We start from the raw sequence: 8,754 nt of genomic DNA on the forward strand, positions 1-8,754 counted from the left end.
AGGGTGGCACTATTGTATTGTTATTCTAAACATTGGGTTATGCTGTATTCTGGGCCGGAGGACTTTAATTACAATAAAATTGAGTTGAGTTGAGGAAAGTAAAAATACATCAAAAGTATGAACACAGCAGTATATTGAAAGTCATGAAACACTCAACACTGCCAACGCCCCATTTTAAGGCGATAGCATCCTCTTTATGACTTCCAAGGCAATATAAAGTTTCACTACAACAGAATCTATGTTTGATAAAGATCCGGTATGAAATCTAACAGTATAAAAATTGCAGTTATAAACATAGTACGTTCTCCAGGATATGGTGTTTTTAGCAATAATTTCCAGAGTGACTTAATCGGGCATGATGCATATTCAAACATAATGAAAGCAAACATTCTGAGAAAAATAGCAGGAATTTACTCCAACCAGTGTTTGATGTATAAAGCGGAAGAGAACAATTTAGAACAATTTATTTGGAAATATTTATTTATTTTTTAAATCTAGAACGATTGATAAAATGAGAAAATGGTAGATATATTTATTTCGGCATAATGTATATCACTTTGGTAAAAACACGTAATTCAACATGTAACATGTCATGTTAACTACACAAGACACACTAGAATCCCCAAAAAATGAAAATGGCAAATTTAAATAATTTGATCGAGAGAGAGAGAAGAAATGTCTTCCATCGTCCACCTTAAACTAATCCAACATATTTATTTTCTCACAAAATGGGAAAATTGAGAAATTGAGGCCAGGTCATATTTACAAACAGTCGAAAGTCTTCAAGAGCACAAGATGTACATAAGAAATAAAAATATTTAATTGGACTCAAAAACAATTTTTGTTCTAGAACTACATTTCCATAAAACATTGACGAAATATTTAAATCAACATAATCTATGAGAAAAAGTAGAACATATATACACTTTTGAATCATGCTATGCTTTTCAGTAGTAAAATGAGTTGAGATTGAGAATTGGCTTAAGAGTTTATGTGATAATGAAATCAGCAGATTACCTTACTTAAAATATTATTTATTTGCTATGGTACTGAAATAAACAGAATTATATCTTTGTGTGATTTTTTTTAAATAATCTGACCATGGGTAAAGAGATGTAAGCCTGCGAGTCGTTCATATACATACTATTATCGAAGTTATGATTTATTTTGTAGGTCCTGTATCTAATTTATTTCACTGAGTGAACAAAATGATGTCCTGTATTTTATCCACCACTAGATTATCTAACGTTTGTTCAGTTTGTTCGTTGGTGTACTCAATGTGTATTGAATCATGAAAATCTATCATTTTTCAAGCAATTTTAAAGTTTTACTTGATTTTATGCAAACTATTGGTATACAAACTACGTTTGCTATTGTCACGTAATGCCACCGTTCACTTAACTTTCGTGATAGTTCGTTCAGTAACCAACCAACAACTGTTCAAGTGTTCTAAGTCTTTATTGTTCAACGTTCTTTCTAAGTATAATAATAAGTGCTCGTTTGCTATATACAAGATCATTCTGTAATTGCATGGGATATTAATGTAAGTGTGTTCAGAATCAAAATTTGCATGTGCCTCAAAGACTGCTCCAGGTTATGAGAAATTTGACCTTAAAATTAAACAAAAGTTATCCAGGCATTTTAATGAAGATTAATGAAATAATATCTGTTCTTGAAGCAGGCTTAAGGCTATGTTCAGTCAGATATGGACACAGCATATGATAGTTGGTGTGCTATTGTTAGAAATAAAATGTATGAGGAATATCCTCACAAAACTTTACAACCAAGACCCAATTTCTTGGAACTTCTTAAGTCCCTTATGACAGGATTAAGCTAAGCTCACTATTTTGTTGTTCTATAATTTACGTTATGTTTACTTCTTTAAGAGTTTTATGACTTTGAAAATGAATTATTTTAAGATAATAACAATAAACCATTTTCATTTATCAAAATCAAACTTTAAGTATGTATTTTGGCGTATTGGAATAAGCTACTTCAGCCTGTTAATCTTAAGATGTTTCGTGAAATTTGGGCGAGATGTTTGTAATGCTTATTTGTTTAGAAAACCAAAACCATGGTTGAAAGATGAATTAAGAGATTAAATGGTTAAAAATGTCAAAAATGCAGTAGTATGTACAGAAATGTAAAAGATTATACTTGTGTAGATTTCAAAAACGATTTGCTCTCTGGTTTACAAGATGATCAAAACTAACTTTGAAAAAAAAAGTTGGTAAAGTTCGCATTGTTACAGACCGTAAGAAATCTATTCCTATGCAAGTTGTACTGGAAGATGGAAATGTATCGGACAAAATTGTTAAAAATAGTATGCATATTAGAGCTACAAACACTGTAAATGCCCCAAATGTTGTTGATAATGACCTTGATGTCGGTATAATTATTATTGAAGTTGTCAACGCTGTTGGGAATGTTAAGTGGGGTAAACCATTAAAAACTATAAAAAAAGATAAAAATGATTCTGTCATTTCGTGGTCTTTTTAAGGTTTGTTACCAAAGTCTGGTTGTAAATATACGAGAGATCCCCTCTCCTATGGAGGCATTACATTAGCTCCAACTTTGTACGAATTATAAATAGCATATCGAATGATCGTATTTTAAAATCGACTGATACCAATGATCTTATAGCTGAATAGCATAATAGATCATCTGTCAAGTCTGACGAATATTGTCGACGCTCGCAAGAAAAATAAACTGTCAACGTTATATGCATTTATCGATTTTAGCAAGGTGTTCGACTCATTCAACAGATATTAGCTGTGGACAGAAAAATCAGATATCGGCATGTCAACCAAAATGCTCTTCACAATAAAATCGTTGCATCAGAATATGTTATCATATATTCGTGTTAATGGTCACTGCATTGAATGGTTCAATAAAAACACAGGCGTCCGACAGGGCTGTTCTTTTTCTACAATATTATTTAGGCTTTATATTTATGACGTGGCAAAACTTCTTTAAAGTTTAGGAAAAGGACTTTAGAGATGTATGTTTATTTGTTATGCCCTTTGATGTTGTACTTATGGTAGAAGATGAACATGATCTGCAAATGATGTTGTGAACTCTAAATTCAAGGTGCACTTCAACTGTATGTTAGTTAACAATAATAAAGACAATGTTGTAAATTTTAGGCCAAAATAATTTCAACGTTCAGACTATTCTTATGCATGTGGCCCATCAAATATAGAATATTCAGATAGATATGTTTGTATGGGTGTAAATGTGACACAACGTATATATAGATTAAAATATTACTACTAATAATGTTGCTCAAAGTGCCCGCCGTGCCCTTGGACTCCTCATTTCCAAATCAAAAAACACCATAGCAAATTTCCATACAAAGTCTATTATGCATATGTTATTCCCGTAAAATTTCAGCGTTGCATCGTTCTACAAAATTCCGTCAAGTTAAAAATTTGGCCAAGAATTGTATCATTAAAATACAAGCAAATACAAAATATTCCACACGTTGAGCAGCAGAAAATAGCATATTCTTTAAAAGGCTAAGAAATATCTTCATATCTTTTCTGTCAAAAAGGTTATTTAGAAATACGCGTCACTATTAGTTGTTTGTATACATCGGTTGTGACACGGCTGGCCCATGTAAGAACCCATTTGAAGTCACGTGATTCTTCACCCTGACATTATTAAAAGAACCTAACTATTTCTTAAAATGTTATGTTATATAGATATGTCATGGTAAAATGTTTGTAATACTGTGACTGTGATAAGATATGTAAATATGTGTTGGTAGCCTCTTGAAATTCTATAACAGAATGGCCGCATGCATATAATATTGTAAATTTTGTAATCTGTTTAAATGAATGTATGTGGATGAAACTTAAATAAATTGTATCTATAATTTATTATATCTAATAAACAACATGATATTACAAACCAGATGTGTTTGAGTGCTAAAAGATTGTAAAATTGGATAGTTTACGTTTAATTACTATAGAAATGTAATAGTGCCAAATTATACACAGCAATCTAAATAATTTCATGATCTACACCAAAACAAAGTGGGTGGAGAAAGCAAATAAATCAAAATCGTTGAAAACTATCTTTTTAATTTTGGTTTTTGGTATAATATTTTGAAACTGTCTGTATATATGTCCTTCTTGGTACCAGCGTATCCAATGGTTCCCGATTAGAACGATAAGAAAAATGCAAGTTTCTGTAATAAATAAATATATTCCATCGAGGTATGAAACATTTAACAGCCTGAATTTAGTCATAAGCATGGAAGTTACTGGTAAGATTGACATTGAAATCCATTCAGTCACTATTTTTAGTTTTGCAGCCATGTTTCCTTGAATGATCTAAGAAACGAAAAAAGCAATGTGGAAATTAGTTATGGCGGAACATGCAGAAACATTAGATCATCCTCGGCTATATATTATAACTTACCTTTTCCAAAAGAACATACTTAACTTACCGCAAATTCCATAATGTTAGCTTGCACTGGCGCATTGATCCTCGTTTACAAGAGATGTACATATAGAAAGAAGATGAAAATGCACTGTTTGGAAAGTACGTTCAAACTAAATATGTATCGCTCGTTAAAAGCATGTGGTGATATATATCTAAAAAGCAAAGAATGTCACCCGCGTATTGTTATCAACAAAAGCAGTCGTGTAAATAAATCTACAGGCGAATGTGATTTTACCACAATTTCAAATGCAGTGTTCTACTGAGTATCTAAGGAAACAAATACCCGGAAAATATTCTTTAGGGTGTGTTTTTTTAAATGTCGAACGTCCTTAAAGGCCTTCCGCAGTACAAGAGTGGGTTGGGAAGGTCAATAATTAAAACGTTTCTAAACTACATTAGGTTTTGAGGTATAATATTTTGCAAAAAAAATAAAAAAATACACCCTTGGCAACATGTTTTGATGTATGAAAGGACACATTCACTATGCTTGCTTAATAATACCGACCCTTAAAAGTTGACTTTTTGAAGAAAAAAAATCCCTCCAGACCCACATTTATTCAGTAACTGTAGATATTCCTTAAGGGCCTTCCACAGTGCAAAAGTTGTTGAAGGACCAAAACAAAAAATGCTAGAAAAATCATTTTTTATTTATATTTGATTTATTTTAAGCGAGCATAGTATATATATCGTTCCAACATGTGTAGCTGTAATAAGAAGTTGAGCAAAATTTACGAAAGATTTTTTTTCAGATTTCCAATCAAAAAGTATTAACATTTTCCCGGAAATGTCTTTAAACAAAATGAATATGGGTTTGTGTCAAATTAGTCAGTGCTACCCAATCGACAATGTCTTGTGGCTTGGTGGTGATTGCAGCTATACATATTAAGAAAGATATTTACATGTTTGTTACCACGAATTTGATTCAACTATTTTTCATTATTTTATCAAATATCTCTCTTTTTTGAAAGGAAACCATCAAGAACCCACAATTGTTGATAAGGTAGTCTTTTGGAATTTTGACACAAAAAGAAAATTTTATTGTCGACACACTTGTCCGGAAAAAAAAATGCAAATGCATTCTGATCCAAAATTTGACAAAACACGCGTTCATAAAATTTGGTAAACTCCTTATTACCTCTAAACATGTCACAAAGTATGTATGTTTTACTCCCGAAAAAGAGTGTTCAACAAAACTCAATTAAACATGAATCTTTGAAATGTTTCAGTTTCGGGCTTTCGACAACCACTTTTGCGATGTCGATGTAAAGCATCATGCCATAAATATTAGGTTTAAATGTACTTTCTTCAAGGAGCATTTACTGTCAACGTAACTTCAAACTAGACCAGTAACCCACATGTGATTTCAAAGTTCTAACTTATACAAAGACGACTATGACTTGGTATGTTTTATACACCAGTCAATTGTAACCACGGACCCCAGTTCCAGAGGTACACCGGGGATAGCCGGTAAGATGGGCCGTGATTTTACCTTTTAGGTGGCCCTGCATTGCCGGGTGAATACGGTGGTTTTGTCTTTGCGCCAAAATATAGCGGGGAATTGGCCTTACCTAGAGTCTCTAGGCTGCGGGGATTTTACCAGCAGTTCGTCCCCTCAGGACGGGGATTTAACCCGGGATCGGCTGGACCCAGAGTCAAAGTCCCCGCTATTCCTCGGACCTGCGCGGGAGGGGGGGGGGGCGTGGTTACAATTGACTGGTGCATTATATCTATGATTTCAAGCATGGATAACGACGGACACATTTGTGTGCAAAATGTGCACGAAGTAACCGTGTATATCTAAGGAATTTATATTCAGATAACATTCTTTGGGGTATTTTGTTTAGAAATGTGTTACCATTTACATTTAAATGTCGAAATGTCGAGTCATAGATATCGATTTTTCATTTTACCTTCGTAAAAGTGCATTTCCAGTCCATAGCTAAATCACCAAAGAGAAAGAATTGCAGTGTCCGTCAACGTGTTTGATAGTTTTTAAATGAACCTGAAACTTTTTCAAAGGAGTTGCATGAATCGTAAGCATCAATTCTATAATGGCAATGTGAACGTGTGTGTAGTACAAGGCCCATATCACTGTGATTCAATGCCCGATTGTTCAGAACTTTGTTAAAGTTAACAACGTTGTTTATGTAATCGTTGTTAACTCTGAGTCGGGCCCTTATCATATCCTGTGGTGGCTCTGGTTTCTTTAAATACATAACAGCACTTCAATGTGATGTGGTTGGTCATTGGTCTAGTGGCAACACACTTGACTGTCAATCCAGGGGTCGCATGTTCGATTCCCCGCCGCACAACTAAAAAATACTAATCGTCTTTCGGTTGGGGCGTTAAATAGGTGTCCCGTGTGTTAGTGATATAAACTGGTGCACGTTAAAGAACCAGGGTAGCTCTCTCCGGGATGGGCATATTTAATTTGTGTGGTATTCCAAGAAGTGCACGTTGTGTGTGTGTGCGTGCGTGCGTGCGTGCGTGTGTGTGTGTGTGCCTTTTAAAATCATGCCGTAATTGATAGTAATTCGGCTTCCAGGATATTATTTTGTTCAGATTATATGTAGAATTTTAAGAATTTCTTGCTTTTCATAAATTTCGTTTGAGTTCTTTATGGAAGATACGTCCATGTGTTCTCTTTTATCAGTTCTGATTGTATATGCCTTCTTGTAAGGTCTGGTTAAAACTAAGTTGTTTTTATGGTACGAGCACACCTGGTATTTCTAATCATATCCAGGCGCGTAGCTGCCTATACGCGAGTACGCGGCTGTATCCACATGATTTTGACACAAAAACAACAACACCAAAATAATCAAAACAATCTGCCAAAGTTGCAGTATGCCTGCTTTACTATGTGATCCTGCTACTGTCCATTTTCCAGTACTAAATAAAGCATGCCCCGACCCCCAACCCCCAAGCACAAGTATGAATCCACATGAATAGAGGTCTAGCTACGCCCGTGCTATCTCACAATCTCATTTTGATATAAACCCTTAACATGGATCAGGCATCCCAACGGTACTGAACAATATTCAGCTTCCTAATTTGGCTAATTGTAGTCGAAAATGGTGCATCCATGTGTAATTAATACTTATTGTTTTACCATAGTGACATAACCGTTCAATTACTCAATTAAGGGTTGGTAGGGGTAAGAGGGCCCCTTAAAACGCTAGTGCTCAGGGGTGTAGCTAGCCCTCTATTCATGTGGATTCATAATTGTGCTTGGGGAGTCCAGGGGCATGCCCCCTCAGAAAATTTTGAAGACCATGGCATGGGGCAGTCTGGTGCATTCTGGGCGTTCTGAGGTGCTTTATTTAGTACTGGGAAATGGACAGTTATAGGATCATGTAGTCAAGTACGCATACTAAACACTTTGGCTGTTTATTTTATTATTATTATTAGTTATTATTTTATTATTGTTATTATTTGTTAGAATCATGTGGATTCAGCCGCGTACTCACGTATATATGCAGCTACGCGCCTGGTGCTTATCAGTAATGTGAAAGTCATTCTCAAGTAAAGGGGAGTAATTAAGTGCATATCTTTCTACATGTGTCTGGTTGTCTATAATATCTTACTGATCTAGACTTGGATATAAAAAGCATAATTTTAAGCAATAATTTAATATGAACAGTTTGATTGTGTGAGCAAAAAGGTCACAGACACATACATGCACACACACGCGCGCAAACACGTATGCACGCACGCACACACAAACTACATTTTAAATCGGTACTGAGATTATACAAAACAAGTTAAAAATGCCGTATTTATGTAAGATTTATGTTTATTGGTACTAAATTAATAGGAAATAGGAGTACTGCATGGTACATGTACACATGTATACAACATCCGCCCATCACCTATTGTTTTACTGAATCAGGTCATACAAATTCAATGACCAGTATTATTAAAATACATTCTGTTCTTTGTTCTTAATCTTACTTTGTTATTAATGTAAAATGTACGGTTTTACATTGTAATCGTGCTTTAAACAATAACAAATGATAAGTAGATGATGATAATAATAATAATTTATGTGACGTCACGCCCTCTGTTCTTTGAGTGCGTTTGACCTTCACGTTTTGATTCATAAGAAATTGATTGACAGCTCAGTGTATGAGCGAGCATTTCATTGGTTCTCTCTCATCCGCGAAAGTTCACATGCTAAATTTATCAATGCAATTATAAAACTTGGTCGGTTTGTATTTTTCTGAAAGCATTTGGATACTGTCATATACAAATATGATTGAATATGTTTTTGTTTTACGTTCAAACAACTTGCAAACAATATTTAAA

This window comes from Mya arenaria, chromosome 11 (assembly GCF_026914265.1).
Source record: "Mya arenaria isolate MELC-2E11 chromosome 11, ASM2691426v1".
NCBI classification, from domain to species: domain Eukaryota; kingdom Metazoa; phylum Mollusca; class Bivalvia; order Myida; family Myidae; genus Mya; species Mya arenaria.